The sequence below is a fragment of the Vicia villosa genome, linkage group LG4, assembly GCF_029867415.1.
Source record: "Vicia villosa cultivar HV-30 ecotype Madison, WI linkage group LG4, Vvil1.0, whole genome shotgun sequence".
Taxonomy (NCBI): Eukaryota; Viridiplantae; Streptophyta; class Magnoliopsida; order Fabales; family Fabaceae; genus Vicia; species Vicia villosa.
Window position 1 is genome coordinate 73,001,911 of NC_081183.1, and position 19,427 is coordinate 73,021,337.

The following is a 19,427-nucleotide window of genomic DNA, read 5'->3' on the forward strand; positions in this document are numbered from 1 at the left end:
AAATGAATTCTAAATCAAGCAAAAAGACTAAAATCGATAAACCTAAAAATCATTATTTTTTATGTATATTTTCTATGTCAAAATTATATTAAAGAAAATTAGAAAGAAAGTGAAGCATTTTTATTGTGTTTATTGAAGTTTTATTACCAACAAAATAAAGTAAAAAGACCAAAATCTAATAAGAGACAAAATGGGCTCAAGGGGTGAGAACTGAAGTTAAGGCCTGAATAGTAATAGGGGCGCAGGGCCCAAAAGTGAGCCCAAGGGATATTTTTGTTATGGAACACAGCCTGGCCAAAAAGTCTTGTACATGGGCCTAGAGGGGGAGGTAATTCAGTAATTCGGCCCAAGAGGTTATTGATGATCCATCAGATTTTGATCCAATTTCATTTTTAGATTTTCGTTTTTACTCAAAACAATTAATTAGTTAATTAATTAAAAAATGAAAGAGGTAAATTAGGGTTGACGTTTTTGTGGCCATTCACCTCTCACTCTGATGAACTCGACGGCGCTTCTCTCCCTCAAGACAAACGCGACGGTGCCGATGGCCTTCACACAACGACTAATTCATCTTCCCCGTTCAAACTTCAATTTTAGCCTCTCAATTCGTACTCGCCTTCTCCATCTCTCAATCGCTCATCTCTTAACTCATATTTCAGTCTTTCAAAATCAGACAACACAAAACCTAACTCTCCAAATAAATGTGATTTAAGCATGCTTCTGAGAAATATCCATGGGAGAATGATTCAGAGGATCCAGTTTATGTCATAGTGTCAAGAATAGAAGGAAGAGATGAAGACGGATAGGGCTCGGAGGCGTACCTGAAACGCAAAGTGTAAATTGTTGAAGAAAACCAGAGGGGAGATAATAAGATTCTGAAGACGACGTGAAATAAATGCGAGGTAACCTTCTTCTTTCACTTAACCTTTGGGTTTTCTCTTCTTCCTTCTTTCTATGTTCTTTTGTGATTTGTGTTTTGCTGTTGTGGCATGTGTTGTACGAAGGAAGATTGAATGAGTGTGGAGTGCTGATGACTCTGAGGCTTAGCTCGAGCTAGTTGTAACTCCAAAGGCGAGCTCCAATAGCCTTAGGAATATGCGCGTAGTGAGTGGTTGAAGTTTCAGAGATTGTGATGATGAATTTGCAGAGTGATGAATGATGGTCGATTGAAATGGTGGTGAGCGGTTATGGAGAAAGATTGAAGATCAGAGTGAAGGTGAAAAATGGTGAGCCCCTTCTGAATTAGATGAAGTTTAGGATTTATAGAAGTTGAGAGGGAGAGAATTCAGTTACAGAGGGAAAGGGAATGAGAGCCATTAGATGCTGAGAATCGGTTATAAGATGGAGGGTGGATGTGAGCAGTTAGATGGTTGATGCGGTTAGAAATTTTGTTTAGGATTCTGTTAAGTCAGTTGGGTTTGTAACTGAAAGTTTGTAAGTTTTTGAGTTTGTTATGGCAGTTAGAAACTTAATTGGTTAGGTAAGTTGAGTACTAGGTAGTTATGCAATGTTAGCAGGAAAATTGATGCTAATTGTTAGTAATACAGTTAGTGATGTTAGTTACAAGGGACTTCTAAATTCTGTTATGTTAGTTTTTTCCTATTTGAACTTGGTAGAAACTTGTTACAAAAGTTAACTGCAAGTTAGTTATGATTAGTTAGGAGCTTTATGGAAGTTGGTATTAGTCATAGGTTGTTTGAGTCAGTTAGGAATGGTTATTTCTTGAATTATGAACTGGTATGCTCTTTATTGTGCAGGGCCAATGTTGTGGGGCTTAATGCTTGGACTCGTTTGAGAATCACGAAGCCTTCTGTATGTTTAGTGTAGAGCTGTTCAACCACAGGTATTGAAGAAAATTTCCATTGGATGGTCAGAAAATGAATGAATTCTGACTCAGATTATGAGTGGATTGTGTTGACGTCGAACCGTTTATGTAACCATGACTGAATGGATCTGAATTATGCTTGTGCACTGATTTTATATGACTTGTCTTTGTAAATGTATTTGTATGTTATGTGAATTGGTTGAAGAATGGGTGCAGGGTTGTTGGTTTATGTATATGAATTCTGTTTGAATTTTGAAACTGGATGCGTGTATTGCAGGCCTTGTAATCTTAGTTTTGGATCTGTTTTGTGAAGCTATGTTCTGTTTTTTTTTGTATATGCAGGTTTGAAATTGGAAGCAAAAGAGTGTATTGAAGGCAAAGTAGGAGCAAGGGACAAATATGATGGAAGATGACGATACTGCGGATTCGGGAGTAAAAGGCTTTACGACATTTGTTGGATTTGATGAATATATAAATGTTTGGAATTTCTTTGAGATGTAATTGGTATAATGGCAATGTAATATGGATTTTAGATGTGAGATCTTTAAGCATGGCTTAAAACATAGTGGTTAAGATGACTTTAGTGAAAAGTCAAATTTTTAAGGTTGACTTTGACCAGAAGTCCAAGATCATGCCCCTTAGTCTTATCCATGATCCACGATACATCGTCTTCACCTCAAGTTCTCGAATGAGGCCCAATGCCAACGACTTGCCATACAGATAATCATGTTCCAATCATAATTGAAGTAGCATGCTGTCGCACGCTCGCGAAAAAATGAACAGAGTCGCCACCAATATATTTATCCCATAAGGGAAAGGAATATCAGAAAACCTAACAAAGGAAGGAACAGGGTCTTGCGACCAGAGAATCTAGGTACGGGAGTCGGTTGCGTAAGGGGAAGGTATTAGCACCCCTCGCGCCCATCGTACTCGATGGTATCCACCTATGTTTGTTTCTATCTAAAGGGTTGTCGCACGCTCGCGAAAAATGAACAGAGTCGCCACCAATATATTTATCCCATAAGGGAAAGGAATATCAGAAAACCTAACAAAGGAAGGAACAAGGTCTTGCGACCAGAGAATCAAGGTACGGGAATCGGTTACGCAAGGGGAAGGTATTAGCACCCCTCGCGCCCATCGTACTCGATGGTATCCACCTATGTTTGTTTCTATCTAAAGGGTGTGTACTATGTCTATGTCTATATACGAATGAATGCAAAATGAAATACGGGGAAAAGAAGGAATTATTTACAAGTGTGCTCGTTCAAGCCCCGCGACTTGATGCCTACGTATCCTTTTCAGGAATTAGAGCGCCGTAGTTCGGCTCCATAGTTTTGTTTGTTTTTGTGCTTTTTAGTTGGGCGGCGTTAACGCTCGCTCTCTTGCATAAAGGGACAGCCTAGGATGCAATGGAGCGGAGATAACAATGCCCTTAAGAAAAGAGAGAAGAGAGAGAGAGAGTTTGAGTGTTTCGAGGAAATCCATAAAGCAAGGGAAACTCGAGTTACTCTTTGGTTGGTGTTTTTTAGAATTTGGGAACTTACGCCCGAATGGGACCCTAAAGCAAGGGAGATCCAGGCACTCGAATGATTCCCTAAAGCAAGGGAGATTCAAGCTTCCATTCCCTTTTTAATGATTTTCACTTTTTTATTAATGTTTTTTAAGTGTTTTCTTTGTATTTTTTAAAGGGATTTTATTTGAGTATTTTTAGATGTTTTAAGGTTGTAAAAGAAAAAGAAACTAGCCTAGGTATGAAGGGAATTTCTACCTAATGTTATCATGGTTTCTACCTAAGGTTAGGAATAAAAGACACATGAAAAATAAAGCAAAAAGTGGAGTATATGAAAATAGCATAAGAGTATGAAATAGAACAAGTCAAAATATAGCACAAAAGTGAATTAAAAGTACTATTATTTTTTATGGTTCAACAACCAATTAAAAATCAAAGAAAACAACAATTAAAATTTCTAAAAGATTCATAAAGTTCTTAAAAGTCTAATTGGAGAGAAAACAATTTTTATCAATTTTTATTTAAGGAAAGATGAATTAATATGCAAAAAGGAAAATCAATTTTTATTATTATTTATTAACAAAGGGGTGCAGAAGCAATTTCAAAAGAACTGAAACCAATTAAAGCAAACTGGGCCAGAAAAACAGGGGTGTGGGAACAGCAAAAACGCTCAGGGCCCATGCACATTGGCAGGTGGTGTAGTAGCAATGGTGGGGCGCAGTCAGGAAACATTACAGGCCTGTGTGATTCGCGGCCCATCTACCATCTATTCCAACTCACTTCTATTTTTTAGTTTATTTCATTATTTTTATATGAGCAAATACGTGAACACATGTGAACATATTATCAATAGGGCAAGTCTCACTTAAGTTGCTACAAGACAAAATGCAATTTCAGCCAACCAGAATAGCACACGTCATAAGCCAATCATTTGCATGGATAAGGAGAAAAATAGAATTGCATGGACAAAAGAAAATAGAGTTGCATGGGCATAAGAAAATAGAGTTGCATGGGCCCGTGTAATGCTGCCACATCAACAAACGGAAGAGAAAAGAAGTCAAACGCGCGGATGCCGGAGCTAGAGCTCCGGTCATCTTCTCCGGCGGTCCAACACGCCGGCGTTCAACGTTTTGCCCAGAAAATCAAAAGGCTCACACTGTTGCGCTCGGATTTCCTTGCTGAATGCGAATCTAACACTCATTCCCACTAATACTTCCTCTACAGCCCTTAACGAAAGCAAATATAAAATCCTCACTTCACTAAAGCTTACCAAAATTCAACGCCAGACACAACCTTCACCTTTTTCATGCGTAGAACTCTAATACGGTATCAAACATAGCAAGAAGTAACTTAATACTACGCATCTGAACCGAATTGAAGAAAGAACTACAATAGGCCATACGCACCATGCAACACAGATTCAACACCTCCTAATGCTCTTGTCCAGTCATGCTTAGAAAGTTTTAGCGAACATACCTGGAAAGTCTTTGAACAAAAACCAACAGAGAACTCTACGTCTCTAGCTTCTTGACGATGATGATAATGGTTCCGCAAGATCCTAACGTTGGTTGAGGAATAAATTCACGTAACGCTCTCCCTTGGAACCAAACTGAACGCTGTTATTATCTTTCAGAAAAAGGACGATGTGGATTAACTCCTAATCCAAGGATCAATGATGGATGGGGATGAGACGTGCTGAATATCCATGCAATGAGATACGATGATGCTGATGAAATCGGACTCGCAGAAGAGTGAGGATGGCAGCAATGTCGTAATGGTTGAGAATGGAGATGGCGGTTATTGGTGGAGGAGTACCGATGGTGGTAGAAACTGTTATGATTTTGGATGGAGTTTGTTAGGTTGTTGAGAATATGGAAATGGTGATGAAGATACGAAGTGAAGAAGATGATGATTGGTATGAAGGTTGAGAACGGTGGTTGTGGTGGTTGTTAAGAATTTATTATGGAGGTTGGAGGTGGTAGTTACGGTGGTTGAAAAACAGTTAGGGTGGTTATGGTGGAGAGAGATGAAGAGAGAGATGCGTGTAGAAGAGAGAGGGATAATGAGAGAAAGAAGAGAGTTGAAAACCGAGAGAAAGAAAAATGAAGCGTGTCCTGATTTGTGAGGGGTTGTTAGTTTATATAGAGTATGCTCATGGCTTATGGTGGGGTGTGTTGTATTATAGTGTGGCTTTCTCTCATGCTTAATGAACAAGAATGGCAATTGTGGCAAGCTTTCTATGTGCTTTCACGTATTCAATAAACTGCATGGCTGACTATGGTATATAGGTATCCCTGGCGCGCGTGCTACCCAGTTCCTGGCCTGGTGCCTACATCAAAACGCAACCTTGCAAGAGCGTAACATTGAGACCTTATATTTCATTTCACATTCAACCAAAAAATGTGATATTGGTGTCAAGTGAAAGAGGGAATGGGATAGAACACCGTAACATTGGAATAAAACCCATAAGATATCCACACTTCTCTAAAACTAGCCCTACATTTGGCACACCACGTGTTTCATCATTTGCTTATGCGTGCCCCAGCTTTTGGTCCACATCTTTGGCAATGCGCGGCTTTGCGAGAGCATGACTTTGGAGCTTTGTGAATGATTCAATATTTGTTCAATTTCCATAATTCTTGTCTTGTTGAATAGAGGGCATGGCAAGGATTAGAATGATACCAAGTTTGCTTCCATGGCATTTTTGTAGAGCTCTAAAATTGGCTTGAGATTTGGCATGCCACGTGCTTGATGAAATGCCTGGTCATGACCTGGCTTGTGACTTGGATTGTGACTTAGGTTAAATGGATTCTCAGTAACTTCAAACCACTTTAACTCTTCATACAAGCTTCAGATGAAAAAGTGTCCAACTACAAAGTTGTTCTCCTCCATGAGAGGAACAACTTTGATGTTGGGGATTTTTCCAAAAAATGCCATTTGCCACGTGTAAATCATAGCTGAAGTGGACTGCTCATCGAGATTCAAAACCTTCAAAAAAAAATTTCTAAGTGTTGAAACTTTCCATTTTTGTCATTTTTCTATTTTTGGCAACTTTTTGTCAAACTCCTGATTTTATCCATTCTTTGACTTTTCTTGATTAATCTTCCACCAAAAGTCAATATTTGAATAATTCTTCTGATTTTGACCCAAAGGTCAACTGTTCTAATTTTTCTGACTATTGATGAAATTCCCGATTAAATCTCCTCCAGTCAAATCTAGTCAGATAAACGCATCCACATAGTCAGTATGAGAGCTTCCCACTCATAGAATCCATTCCTGATTAAATGTTGACCAGAAAGTCAACTGGTTGACTTTGGTCAAGGAAGCCCTGATTAGGAACAACTAGATGAATTACAAGCTTGTACACTCCCCCAATGCCTTGAATTGAGAAGAACCTTAATCCAGGAAGACTTCAATGAAAACAAAGCCCCATAATCACACCTCAGATCCTCACATTTGGTAGGAAATTCCTGGCCATAAGAGCTCTTTCTTGCTAGTCTTTGATTGATACCAATGATATGCATGCATGGGTATGGATTATGACCTAAGTGATGTATGTACATGAATGTAAAGCCTAAGCCAGTTAGAAATAAGGGGTAGTGTAGCGGGGAAAATCTGATATCGAAGCCATGGGATTAACTCGAATCAATATTCCGTTTGAAATCGCCACCGCGCTTTATTTTTTCAAAGGAAAAGGGAAAAGAACGTAAAACCCAAAGTTTTGTTTTTAAAACAAGAAAGAGAACTCAGGTTCGGGTGTTGATTATATGAGGGGAAGGTTTTAAGCACCCCTCATATCTGTGGTACTCCACAGGAACCTTTTTGAAAATCTGTGTGTGTGTGCTAAAAAAGAGTTTGTTTTATTTTTAAAATAAGCTCGGCAAAGCGTTAAGCTTTGGGCCTACATACCTCCTTGGTGCAATGGAGAAGTCAGAGCTAATGTAGTTCCGCTTTTGGGAAAAACGTTTTAAAACGAATAAACACTTTGTTGTCGTTAGAGAGAAATACTCAGCCATTGATCTTGAGCATGAGAACAAACAAGTTCTTTGCATCGCAAATGAAAGAAGGGCTCCAACTCGGATAAAATCAACGAGTATGCCACTAGCTCTCTCACGCGGAAAAGATCTCGTTATTATCAATCAATTTCAAAATCGTGGGGTATAACCACTCGTTTCGACAATTAACGGTGTCTAAACTTTTGAAGAAAAGCCACTAAGGGCGAAAGATATTTTTAAGAAAAAAGTTTTGAAAAGATTGCAAACATAAGAATATTTTGGAAAAAGGGAGAAGATTTTGAAAATTTAAGAACGGGAGGAGATGAAGAGGCTAACCTAATGCATAAAATAAAAGCTAAGGAAAGAAACGGTCTAACCAAATAAGAAGCCAACACTTGACATTAAGAGCCAAGGTAGTTTTCCCATCCTTTGGATTTATCAATACCAACACATTAACACTTGGGGATCCACATGAACTTATTGTCTTAGCACCATTTTTCATTAAGCATATTAAGATTCTGACGAAAATTGGGCTGAGTAACGGCTGTTTTCGGGTAAAATCCTTATATCAATGCCTTGGAATTAACCATCAAGGGCTTTCAAGGAAATACCTGCACACATAAACATACAACAGAACAATGCCAGACGGACAGAACAATCACAGGATAGTAATAGAATGAGTCCATAGGTACTAGGTCCATAAGTCCGAATCTCCAAAGTGCTAGGGATAGTAACCGATAGTCCAAAGAGAACCTTATGTATTTTTTAGATTTTGGTTATTTATTAGTGTTTTAGCAAAAAGTAAAGTATGGTCCAAGTGGACAAAAGAAAAATAACAGAAGCATAAAAATATGTCCAAGTGGACAAAGAGAAAATGACGGAAAGTAAATATGATGAAATGATAAAGTAAAGCGATAAAGCGAGAAATATAAAGAGCGGTAATATAAAGAGCGGTATAGTAAAGGTGCGGAAATTAAAGTTAGTTGTTAAGTGTTAAAGATAACCATCTTGAAACTTGTCAAGTATGTTATCAAAGTTAGTAGGAAGATCTATGGTGAGTGAATGATGTACTCGGATTTAAATTCAATGGGGTTTATCAGAAGCTTGATAAAATCATAGCGACTACACGATAAAAACCTCCACAAGTCTTAAATCAACCGCATATAATTCTCTTCCATATTTGATCTTTTTTATTCGGGACACGAAATATTGCGCTATGTTAAGCAGATCGCCAAGTGATTTATGTAGAAATCACCCTACAACGAGGCCGGTCAAAACTTTATGTGCTAATGCATGCGAGAAGAACGATATGTAGATCGCCTTCCGAAAGCAATACCGCACGAAAAGAAAATAGGTAACGATCTAGTCTTTACTAAGAATCCATAAGAATTCTCAAAGTATTAAGACTTTCATCGATCAAAAGGAAAAAAGGAGAAGGAGAAGATAAAATGCATAAAGATAATCAACTCACACTATCATTAATATCATTCATCTAATATTATGGATTTGGTTCTTTCAAACCTATCAACATCCTAGATCCAATGATATTAATGAAATGGAGGAAGAAGAATAAAATTCACAAAAGATAATCAACTCACACTATCATTAATATCATTCATCTAATATTATGGATTAGGTCATTTCAAACCTATCAACATCCTAGATCCAATGATATTAATGAAGTGGAGGAAGTAGGAAGCCAAAACAAGCATAAAAAAGGCAAAAAAACACATTCTGCCAGCAGGAAATCGATTTACCTCTGTAGGAAATCGATTTCCTGAGTGCAGAGTTCAAATTTTGAAAAAAAATAAGGTGGAAATCGATTTCCTACAGAGGGAAATCGATTTCCTGCACGCAACATTCAAAAATTCAGCATTAGGAGGCATAAAACTTGACTTAAGCAAACATACAAACACCTTATGATCACATATCCATTGGAGCACGAATTTTCCATCAAATCACCATCAAATAGCACCAATATAGCATCAAAGATGCATTAAACAAGCAACAAAGATCTACATCTTAGAATTGAGAAATTTACCAATTCTTGAATTAAAGTGTTGAAGTAGCTTCAAGAACAAGCACAAAGTGTAGATCCTTCAAGTATGGAGATGAACAATCAAAGAGAAGAGTGAAATGTAGGAGGCTTAGTTCAAAATTAGCAAGATTCAATGTGAACCTTACTAATCTTATGAAAATGAACTTTGGGTGAGGGTTTTGGAAAGGGTGAGAAATGAATTTGCAAGCAATTTTTTGGCTCTCCAAGCTTGAGAAATGAGAGAGTAGAGGGCTCTATTTATAGAATTGGAGCAAGAGTAGTGGCAAATTGGTCTTTTTGTGTTTGGTGATTAACTTGTGTTTAATTGGTGATTAAAGTGGCAATTAAATGGTAAAAATGGTAAAATGAGGTTAAAGTGGGTTTAATGAATGAGTTAATTTTGATGAGGTGGAAAATTGATAAAATGATCAAATAAAAAGGTGCCAAAATGATGTCAAGCTTCCCTCCTTATATTTTTTTGAATTTTGCGCACAGGAAATCGATTTCCCACAGGGGTAAATCGATTTCCACCTTCAAATTTTCAAAAACTGTTTTCTTGCACTGTTTTGATTTTTGCCCGATCTTTCACCTGTAAAATATAAACAAAAGAGACAAAACATATATTTTTGATTTTTTTTTGGTTAGTATAAACAAATAAAAGGGCTATAAATGCTCGATAATTCCCCTCAGAGATAATCACAGTATCAAAGATAAAGCTTCATAATGGTGCTCTTGAATGCAAATGATGTATGATCTTAGGGTCAAAAATTGGGGTATGACAGATGCCCCTATTTAAGTTTCTTCTTTCCGGAGATGTGAGGGTTAAAATCCTCAGCTCGACGTAATTGAAGAGACTTAAATATAAAACACACAATTTTTGAACCTAAGGTATAATGCGATGCTAATGGATGCATCAAGTATGATTATGGAATAGAGAGGAGTATAACACCACTGGGGAGATAAGAAAGGATTCCACTGGGGGAAAAGGTATGTGTCATCCAGGGATAAAACTTGGATTCCACAGGAGAAAGAGACAGTCAACAGAAGCTTTCAAGATAAAACATGATTGCACTTTGAGAAGAGAATATCTGAGGCCTACATGAATGTGGCTACATCAAATGAATATCAAGGTAAAACATGATTGGACAACATCAAATGACAACCAAGGTAAAACGTGATTGGGCAACATCGAATGATAATCAAGGTAAAACATGATTGGGCAACATCGAAATGACAATCAAGGTAAAACATGATTGGATATCGTTAAAGGATAATCAAGGTAAAACATGATTGGATAATCATCAACGGACAATCAAGGTAAAACATGATTAGATAACCATCACAGGTCCATCAAGGTAAAACATGATTAGATAATCATCACAGGTCCATCAAGGTAAAACATGATTGGATAACATCAAATGACAATCAAGGTAAAACATGATTGAAAAATACCAAATGACAATCAAGGTAAAACATGATTAGGTAACACCAAGGTCAATCAAGGTAAAGCATGATTTGAACTTTGGGAAGAATGTATCAGAGACGTTCAAGATAAAGCATGGACGAAGCAACATCAAATGACAATCAAGATAAAACATGATTGAAGGTAACCAAGATAAAACACGGTCGAAAGTGATCAGGATAAAGCATGATTAGAGACAATCAAGATAAAACATGATTGAAGGGAACCAAGATAAAACATGATGTAAATCTTTCAGGAATGACACTAAAAGAAGAAAAGATACATCCAGGAACAACACTAGACGGACAAGACAAACAAGTATCTGTTTTGGATAGATGCCAAGTAAGTTGGACTTTGATCTCAAGGTGAAGATGTTGATAGCAACAGAACCTCGAAAAATACAAATGAGTATGAAATTTGTTTCAATGCATGATGTTGAATTTTTCTATGCATGATATATGATTAATGCAATGCAATTGTTTGTTACAACTGAGGGAGACTCTTTTGTGAGGCACGATAGGAACTAAATTCCTCAACACGGGAACTCTGCCAACTTTGCTTGGGAAGAAGATGCTTAAACAAACTTCTATTACACCGGTAACTGTATCAGACTAGTGATCCTTTGAGAAGGGCTGATAAAACTGCTTGGGGATTGCTGAAGAAGATTGCCCCTGATTGACCAAATTGTTGTAAGTTAACTGATCATTGCTTCAGCTGAAATGTACTGGGGATGAACTGATCATGGCTTCAATTCTTGAAATGCATGTTGGGATGGCTTGCCCCAGTATAAGTATTGAAAGGATATTTTGATCAACAAATTTTGAATGAACAACAGGATCTTGAAATAACGTGCCCCTGATAGGATCACTGATCAAGTTTCTCGACTGTTTGAACTTCCTGAAAAATGAGTGCTTACTTGCAAATAAAATGTTCATTCAAGAATGGTAATTTTAATGCAATGCTCAAAGAATATTTTTGAAATCAAAATCATTATCGGAATAATGTTATTGATGTAAAGCAAATGTAATCACTGGTCAAAACATAAAGGTTGGGACATTCAAAGTGAAAGATAAAGCAAAGATATAATATCAAAGCAAATGATTGGAAAATTCTCATGGGAGTCAGCTTACGCAACCTTGTTGTAGTATGCTTTCAAACAAACCTTGCCTCAATTAGGTCTTTTAAAGGTTGTAACGTGGCCAGGTTCACGGTTTCAGAAACAAAGGATATAAGGCTCAAAATTTGATTGTACCCACCCCCTTCGTGATGATCTCCAGTCCTAAAACTCAGTTAATTCAACTTATGCATTCAGGTTCCAAGAGACTTCTGGAATTGCACCTTTGATAATGATGATATTTCACAAGCAAAGAGAACTTTTGAGATGGCGATCACTTCTTCCTTTTGGTAGTCACAACATTGTGTTGTTTAGGAATTTATTGACTTCTCTTTTTTCATCTTTTCTTTTTATATATCCCTAACTTTTGCCTGAACTGTTTATTTTTGTACTTACAGTCAGCGGGATGCCTTTATTTTTGCCTAAGTCGTTTTTGGTTTTGACTTAGCAGGCTTTTCTTTGTATACATTTTTTGATACATTTTTTTTGAAAGATAGTGACTGCCTTGCTTAATGATTGATGAACCATCATTGGCCTTTGATTGATATCTCCCACATTTCTTTAATGTATGCGGAGGAAAGCTTGTGGTTGAAACCTTTGTTGAAAGGTGTACTGAATGATTCTCTTAAAATAGAATGCACAGCCAAATTAATTGAGAACTACCCTGCCCCAGGTTAAAAATGCGGGTTTTTTCGTACAGAAAGAAACACCAACTTCGAAGGCTCAGAGGGGTTGACAAGGGATTAACTTCCTTATTTCTCCAGTGTTTGGGAATTTAAACAATGCCTGTACATCATCAGCAAAGTTTTATTCGAAAGCATACAATTCAAAAACTTGGGTATTTCGTTGTCATCATCCTCCCTCCAATCTTTGCATAAAACACAAGTTTGATAGAGAAAGCAAATGGAAGAAAAAGTTTTGTAAAAGAAGGTATAAACATAAACATAATGGATGTGAATGAATTCAAAATATGCAATGCTCATTTCATTAAAATCACCATTCAGAAACAAACAAAGTCTAAAAGTAAACAGTACAATAAAGGAAAAACAAACAGTACAGAAACAAGGCCTAGTGACTAATCAGCAACAAGGATGAGCTATCCTGTCTGAAACACTTGCATCATCTCGGTAAGCTTAATCATGCCTGATTTCAACTCATCAATTTCCATTCTGACTTCCATGTTATGTTTCTCTTGATCTGCCATTCTTTGTCTAACAGCAGCTCTAGTTCCGTACTTGTGTGGAGGAATCAGCTTGGCAGTAGACAGACAAATTCTGAAGATGGAGACAGACAAGTATAAGTTTTCTGGACAACCTGGATGTATGTATGCAAATGATGCAATTGCTGTTTTTTTTGTTTTTATTTATTTGATTTTCAAGGAATTCAAGTTATTAATTTGTAAACATCAAAACAAAAAGGAAATAAATCCTAAATCGGATCAAAGCTTTGATCAAGTTATCATCAAGATCAATCATCCATTTTGGTGGATTAAGGTTTTCACCCTATCGACACCCAAGATCCATTGAGTTTGATGAAACTTATGATGTTTACAAAGACAGACCTATGAGTTCCTTGGAAATCAAATGAATGCATGGATGCATGATTTATGCATCAATCACAATCAAGATCACACATGGTCGCACAAACAGAGTTCAAAGGTTCGACGTCACGAGCATGGAGTCAAAGTTAAGAACCACCCACAAAGGTATGTACTAGGGAATTTTGTACCTGCCGAACGGGTTCTACAAAGGTTCCCAGAGTTTTCAATCTTCTATCGGATACTACCGGCACGCACAATTGCTCATGGGCGCCAATAATATGCCTAAAAAGACCTCGTCTGAGCGTAGTATCGCATGACAACAAGCTCAACACTACGCCAAAAAGGCCTTTAGACAGCGCACCTTAGACAGCGCTTTTATACAAAAGCGCTGCTATAAGTAAAATAAAAATTAAAACACGGAAACTGTATACAAAAATGAGTAAAAGCGCTGCTAAAAGCCCGACCTTAGACAGCGCTTCTGAAAAGCGCTGCTAAAAGGGTTGCTTTAAAAAGCGCTTCTTAAAAAACGCTGGTAAAAAACCACATTAGCCAGCACTTCTAAAAAGCGCTGTCTAAAGTCGAATAAATTTTAAAAAAAATATCTTAAAAACGCTGCCTAAATAGTGAAGTAAACAAAAGACCTTATAAACGAGGTCGTTGAAATTGTCATTTCTCTGCGAACAAAAAAAAGGAAAACCAAACCCAAAAAAATATTTTAACAACTCTAAGAAGCTTCTTCCAAGATCTGATCAGATCTATTCAAACCCTCCTTCTCTCTCTCTCTCTCTCTCTCTCTCTCTTCCACTTTCTCTCTCTAATTGTTTCTCTCTCTAACTCTATCTCTCTACAATTCACCGATCAACTTCTCCGTTTCTGAAATCGCTTTCACCATCGCCGCCGGTTAGGGTTTCATCAACTTCTCCTCGAAATGTGTGGGATCCAGACACACGGTTCGTACATGATGGGGATTAGGGTTCCGATGAGTAAGTACGTGATGGGGATTCATAAGGCCATTGTTGAAGTTATGGGTGCGTGTTTGAAGGAGATGAGGAAGACGAATAAGGTTGATGTTTGTTCATTGCTGTTTGTTCTTTCATTGCATCTGTATTATTCTATTTGAAGTATCTTTAATTATTGCATTTGATATAGGTTTCAAAAGGTTTTGTTAAATTCTGCAGAATTTCTTATTGGTTTGATTTTGATATTGCAGTAGGGTTTACGGCATGATGAAAGAAGGGAGCGGAAATCGGATTTTGAGAATTCCGAAGACGATAGGAGGACGAGAATTGGGAGTTTGAAAAAGAAAGCGATTAATGCTTCCAGTAAGTTTCGGCATTCTCTCAGGAAGAAAAGCCGGAGAAAGAATGCGAGCCGGAGTAATTCGCTTGCCATTGAGGATGTTCGAGATGTTAAGGAGCTGCAAGCTGTGGATGCTTTTCGACATTTTCTTATTTTGGAGAATTTGTTGCCGCCTAGACACGATGACTATCATACTTTATTGAGGTTACTGAGATTTTTTGATTCATTGTTGATTTAACTATGTGAATTGGATGAGATAGATTATCATATATAAATTGCCTCTTTTTCTCTACTAGTTTAGTTATAGAGATTGCAGTGATCATTACTAATGCATGGTTAATGATTTCGTCACTGATTTAGTCATCTATGTAGTTTGGTTTGAATCACAACATTCATACTTCAAATTACACATACAAGATATGGCATTTTGTGCTTTGCATAGAGGGTATCTTAGCATGTTTAAACTGGAGATTTTACAGATGACATGTTTAACTTGGATTATAATTTAAAATTTGAATTACCTGACTTTATTGCAGATTTTTGAAAGCAAGAAAGTTTGACGTCGAGAAGGCAAAGCACATGTGGGCTAACATGATCCAATGGAGGAAAGAGTATGGTACTGATACAATTATGGAGGTGAGTAATCCAATCTAAAAATATATCCAACCTTTTTTGTTGGGTTTTATTCTTTGGTTAATCGTGTTTAAATTGATCCTCCATACGTTTTAGTCTTCTTGAAATTGTTGTTCATACTTTACCTCCTTTGATTTCCTCTAGGATTTTGAGTTCAGTGAGTTTGATGAAGTCCTACAATACTATCCACATGGTTATCATGGCGTTGATAAGGAAGGAAGACCTATTTATATTGAGAGGCTAGGTAAAGTTGATCCCAATAAGCTTATGCAAGTAACTACCATGGAAAGGTATTTAAAATACCATGTACAGGGTTTTGAGAAAACGTTTGCTGTTAAGTTTCCTGCTTGTTCTATTGCTGCAAAGAGACACATAGATTCAAGTACAACCATTTTGGATGTTCATGGTATGGTATGTTTATTGTCTAAATGATCTTGACTTGAAAATTTTCTTGGCACCGATTTGACTTAAATTTAGTCAATAACTGGTTTGCATTATTCTTCCTTATGCTCTGTAGGGCTTCAAAAACTTCTCAAAGACCGCAAGGGATCTCATCATGCGGCTGCAGAAAATTGATGGTGACTACTATCCTGAAGTATGTTGTTTTCATCATGAGTTTTTTTTATAGTTTTCAATTCTTTGTGGCTTCTGAATTTATTATTCTATTAGCTCTTCTAACTTGTTGTAAATGATTCAATGCAGACATTATGCTGAATGTTCATAATCAATGTTGGACCTGGTTTCAAGCTTCTTTGGAACACAATGAAAACATTTCTTGATCCCAAAACTAGTTCAAAGATAAACGTATGTATTAATTATTGAGTTATTAGTTATGTTTGTTTATTTTTGAAGTTATTTAATTTCCATCATATATGGGATTAATTAAATAATTTAATGTTCAATTAGGTTCTAGGAAACAAGTTCCAGAATAAGTTATTTGAAATTATTGACGTCAGGTAACTATACATTGATGTTCTTAATCATGTTATTTCTCAGTCAACTTGTATTATCAATAAGACATTCTCACTATCTTTGTGATTTTCAATGAGCTGCCAGATTTTCTTGGTGGTAGTTGTACTTGCGCAGAACAAGGCGGTTGTATGAGGTCTGATAAAGGACCATGGCAAGATCCAAACATTATGAAGGTTTGATTATGTAAATTTTAGGCTTTGTTTTTACCAAAATATATATGCTAGTTATCTTGTTTTTGCTTCTGCTATCGCATCTCAGCTAAGACAGTTTTATGAATGCAGATGGTTCTAAATGGGGAAATACAATGCTCTAGACAAATAGTAACTGTTACTAATGATGAGGGGAGAGTAATTGAATGTGATAAGGTGTCTTATCCAATGGTATAGTTTCTAATACCATCTTAGTTACTTCATAAATTAATAGCAGAAGAATTCAAAGTTTAGGCTTTGTTTTAGGCTTTGTTTTAGGCTTTGTTTTTACCAAAATATATATGCTAGTTGACTGGACCATAGAGAAACTATACATTTGACTGGGCGAGTAATTGATTAGATATTAATTTGGATTTTTCAATTATATATTTGACTGGACCATAGAGAAGAATTCAAAGTTTTCATTTACTTTCCGACACAATCTTTTAAGAATTTGTCATCAATTAACTTTTTTTGTTTGTTGGCTGTTGGTAGGTGGGAAAAGGATTGTGTAAAGATGATAAAGCATAAAAATTAGCACTTAGACATTGGCTTGAAGCTGTAAGTTCATATCTCTAATTATTGACTTTAATTAAGAAGCTGGTTAAATTAAAACAAAATTAACATTCATTCATATTTATTTAACAAATTAATCTCATTAATTGAAAATTAAAATTTTCTTGTAATTTGCAGATTGATCCTCGACATCGATATGGACACAACTTGTACTTATACTATAATGTTTGGTTTCATAGCCAGAGCACTCAACCTTTTTTCTACTGGTAAAATTTTTAAACCATTCTAATTCAAATACTAAATCATGTATTAACATTTAACATAACTTTGATCATTGATTTTATAATTTGATTTTGTGACATAAAGGTTGGATGTTGGAGATGGAAAAGAAGTAAATCGCGACGAATGTCCAAGAATTGATTTACAGAAGCAGTTTATAAAATACCTTGGACCAGTAAGTGCTTTCACTTTCATCTAATACAAACACATAATATATAATTTGATTGGACTTTATATTATAATTTTTTCATATTGATCATGATGGAATTCAATCCAAGTACTATGTAATTTGGTCAATTATAAAGTGCAAGTGGTGCATCTTAGGACTTAATTATATTAAATTAAATTTGTGTTTAGTGTGTTCAATGCATTAAACCATACTTTATGAATATAATATTTGAGCAGCCACTAAAATATTCTCTCTATTATAAGTGGTTTAACTTATTTTTTTTGGTTACTTATGCAGAAAGAAAGGGAGGTTTATGAAGTGATTATGGAGGAAGGAAAGTTTGTTTATAGAAAAAGCATGAACTTTGTACACACTTGTGAAGGATCTAAGTGGATATTTGGTCTACCTTCATAGGATATTTCCAGGTAGTTTTACTTAATTTGGCTTCAATCACAATAATATCAGGTCCTATATTGGATGACATATTTGATTTATCTACATAGATTATTTAGTGATATGTAGGCCGTTTGAAATACATTCGTGGCAAATGTAGAATGGTTTTATGGACACTAATGTAGAATGTTTTTCACCTTTATATTATTTTGTTTTTGGTTTTTTTTTTCTGTTTTGTGATTGTAATGGTTTGATGCAATTGCAGGACATTGAATGGTAAAAAGGTTACAGTTGCTGGCAAGAAGAAAAACTAGATATTTAGCATCCTTTTGACTTGTGTAAAAAATAACAATGTTTTGGATGATACAATTGTTTTCATTGAATTGGATGTAATTTTGTTGTTTATTAGTGTGTGTGTATATATATATATATATATATATATATATATATATATATATATATATATATATATATATATATATATATATATAGCATCTTAGCATATAAAAAATACAAAGTTTATTAGTATATATATATTCTTAGCATCTTAGCTATGAAAAATAGAGTTTTTTGTGGTTGTTTATATGGTGTTGGGTTTGATGTTTATATTTGAAATTTGTAATGGTATATACAAGTGCAAAATGTGGTGAAAACCTAGGGCAAGCCTTTTTTAAATAGATACATTTTAAAATTTCGTGGACATTAGACAACGCTTTAAAAGAGAAGCGCTGCCTAAAAGCTCTTTAAAAATTTTGTTCAGAAAAGTGCTGCCTAAAGAGGGCCTTTAACCGCGCTTTTAAGACAAAAGCGCTGGCTAAAGTGGGCCTTTAGCAGCGCTTTTAAGAGGCTTTTTCTTAAACATTGTTTCAAAAAAGCGCTGTCTAAAGGGAGCCGTTAGCAGCGCTTTTAATAAAAAAGCGCTGTCTAAAGGGGGCCTTTAGCAGCGCTTTATAGGTAAAAGTGCTGGCTAAAGGGTGCCTTTAGCAGCGCTTTCAAGGTGAAAAAAAGCGCTGCCTTTACCTACGGCAGCGGGGGAATAGACAGCGCTTTAAAGCGCTGCCTAAAGCCAAAAAAAGCGCTGTCTTTTTCCTTGTTTGGCGTAGTGCAAATTGGTACTTGATCTTGTTTCTGCACTACATCCTAAAAAAGGCTTAGATGGGTTAAAAGGGTTCTAGGTCATTCAGCTTCTACGGACACTCACTATTGAAAGTAATAGCGTTATCACGATAGTTCGTAACAACCTCTACTACCTTCCATGAGGCCTCCACTGATTGGGGTTCCACCATATGACGCTCATGTTAAGGATTGCTCCTGACATGCGACTATTGGTCTTACCACCTCCTATCTCAAGTTACTCACAAAAGTTCGGGTTAGAACTTTATCTCATCACAGAGGAACCATCGAGCACCAAAAGAAAAAAAAAGAAAATAAACAAACAAAACTCACAACAATATATACAGATAAAAACACACAGATAAACAAAAATAGGCTTAA

The 19,427-nt window shown here is 36.2% G+C and overlaps 1 long non-coding RNA gene and 1 pseudogene across 2 annotated transcripts; both read left to right on the top strand.

The window, feature by feature from the left end:
- The first annotated feature begins 456 nt into the window (after positions 1-456).
- On the top strand, positions 457-2,446 carry LOC131599245 (uncharacterized). 2 transcript variants are annotated; one of them, XR_009282666.1, is made up of 3 exons: positions 457-902; positions 1,758-1,843; positions 2,168-2,446. It is a non-coding gene; the product is annotated as an uncharacterized LOC131599245 (long non-coding RNA). The 2 variants fall into 2 exon arrangements; XR_009282667.1 differs by lacking the exon at positions 457-902 and adding an exon at positions 910-1,226 and having other exon boundaries at positions 1,758-2,446.
- An 11,706-nt stretch (positions 2,447-14,152) lies between these two features.
- LOC131594897 (phosphatidylinositol/phosphatidylcholine transfer protein SFH6-like) lies at positions 14,153-18,316 on the top strand (annotated as a pseudogene).
- Positions 18,317-19,427: the final 1,111 nt, after the last annotated feature.